This window comes from Triticum aestivum, chromosome 3B (genome assembly GCF_018294505.1).
Source record: "Triticum aestivum cultivar Chinese Spring chromosome 3B, IWGSC CS RefSeq v2.1, whole genome shotgun sequence".
Taxonomy (NCBI): Eukaryota; Viridiplantae; Streptophyta; class Magnoliopsida; order Poales; family Poaceae; genus Triticum; species Triticum aestivum.
In genome coordinates this window covers 806,714,028-806,716,579 of record NC_057801.1, presented here as the reverse complement: position 1 = coordinate 806,716,579, position 2,552 = coordinate 806,714,028, and positions in this window count along the sequence as shown.

Below are 2,552 nucleotides of genomic sequence, written 5' to 3'. Positions count from 1 at the left end.
AGGCAAACGGGACTGAGTTTTCTGGTGCCTCCTTCTCATCACCTCATTAGATGCGTTCAGGCTCATCGTAAGCTGGAAAGCCTCTGACTGGAGCTGTTGCGGCCGTGCATCCAAAGCCGCCGGTTCCATGGATAACCTGGTATCCTCAGCCGCTAAGGTCTCCTTGGCCCGAGCTATTTCCTCACGCACCCGTGCCACCTCTGCATCTTTCTCATCTTTATTTGCAGGAATAACCGTGGCGGTTAACAAGGCCATAAGCTTATCCATGAGATCTATCAGCACTTGAGCCGGCGGGCGCACATGGCCTCCTGGCCCGGCTTCCCCTACCCCGGACGTAATTGCTGCAGCAGCTGTAGAATTTTGGCCGGGCTGAGTCCCAGCCATGAAGAATCCTGCCCAATTTAATGACTCACAGAGGTCCGGAATACTGAAGCCATCGGAACATCCCCCGAGCACGCCATCTTGCACCGGATAGAGTCAAACTGTTGAACCGGCAGACGAATCACCATCAGAAAGAACGGTCGTCTCACCACCACCTTCAGATCCTTCAGAAAGTTCTTCTGCATGGATGCAGCCCACCAAAACATGCTTCACGCCGGGTTGAACTCGGGCGGGTTTCGCATGCTGAGCCGTCTCGATGAGGTCGGTGCAGTTTTCCGGATCAGGGCCCGGCTTACTAATCCGGCCGATGAAGACGTGGATTCCGCCGAAGGGGACCCGGTATCCGTACTCAATTGAGCCGGCGTCGGGGTCCCAGCCTTCGTCCTCCATGTAGATCTTGCCGCGACGACTCTTGGTCATCGGGCCTACTGCGTATCCCTTGAGCCCTTTGAAGTTTCCCTTCAAGAACTCAAATCCAACGTGCGCTGGCCCCACGGTGGCCACCAACTGTCGTGGAATTGTCACGTCAGATGTCCTAGTGAAAGGACTTAATCGTGGAGCCATCGCAACTAGGAAGCTTGAATGGGTTAATCGGGACGAGAGACACGGGAGGTTTATACTAGTTCGTCCCCTTATGATGAAGGTACTTCCTACGTCTAGTTGGGTTGGTATTGCTTGATGTTTCGATGACCAGGGAGCGAAATACGCTATGGCCGGCTCTCGATGAGTTATTTCTTACCCTTAGCCACCAGCGGGTCGCCCCCTTATATACACGGGTTGGCACCCTGCGGCTTACAGAGTCCCGGCCGGCTTATAAATAGTGTCCGCCTCGGTGACTAATTAAATCTATCTTACAATACAAGTCATGCCATTGTGGCGGTTTACTACGACGGGCCTCCAGTCACCGGTGGGATTTAGGCCCTCCATTGAACCGCCATATTCATGCTTGGCCTTGGGCTTCTTTCTGATGAATCTTCCTTGTGTAACCCGGCCCCTCCTGGGCAGCTTACACAAATAGTTATATCCCCAACAATGTAATACAGCACAGCAGCTAAATTGATTTGCCTGAAACATGCATGCTAGTGGAAGCTTGCAAACTTAATGTTTTGCTTACCAAGCTGGTAACAGGTAGGTCTGTGACATCTGTCAGTTTAATTGCTTTCCGAATAAGTTAACGGTGTTGATTCTCGATGAAAACAGTAGCATATTGAAAGAACAGTTTTTGTTTTTTTATTTACTTCGAGAATGAAGCAGAACTGCTAGTGTACTGATAGCAGTACAAATGATTATACCTAGCAGTAAAAATGATGAAGCAGTATATACCTGACTAATGTGAAGCGTTGTCCTAGATGTATTCACAAGAGGCTAGAAGATGTGCTCAACCAACTGACACAAAAACAGATAAATTTTTATTTGCCTAAGTTGGTACAAGGAATGTACAGGTACCAAAATCTCATCACACTAGCTAAAAGATGAAATACATGGGTACAGTACCATCACATCACACTAGCTTCATTTTGAAGTAAGTTCCTTCTCAGAAAATTACTACTGCATTTTAGTTTCTGTTTTCATTGTTTGTGTGGATCACTAGGTTAATGTAGCTTAACTTCTTTAGAGTTAAAGACACACATCATTCAGGTATATATTGTAGTACGATCTAATTCAGACGAGTGTCTCAAATAAAATATCTAATTCATACAGAAAACATTGAACAATATTTGTTGTTGATAAGTAAAACATGATGGGGCCAAATATTGGTATGATACATAATCCATTTTGAGGTGAGCTATGTATAATAATTTTCTGAGTCCACATGCAAGCAACCTTTTGTTGGGGGTCATATTCAGTGCATTAAGGATCATGGGTACAGTACTCATTTAGTTCACATCAATACTCACGATTTTATTTTTGGTAGAAATCATACACATACTTCTAAACATACTATCCATATCAACTTCGAGTACGACATATGTTAGGATTAAGAGTAAAAAATTGAAAGTTCTAAAAAATTCCCATCATTTCCCCTTTTTTGCCTGTAAGCTTTTTGCTAATGTTATCCCTGGGATCCCTTTACTTTTGGAACCCTATTTAGTGTGCTTGCATCCATGGGAATAGCATATAATCATCAATGAGCAGTGGAATAGGGCTGGTGGTGGGGGGCGGGGTGGAAG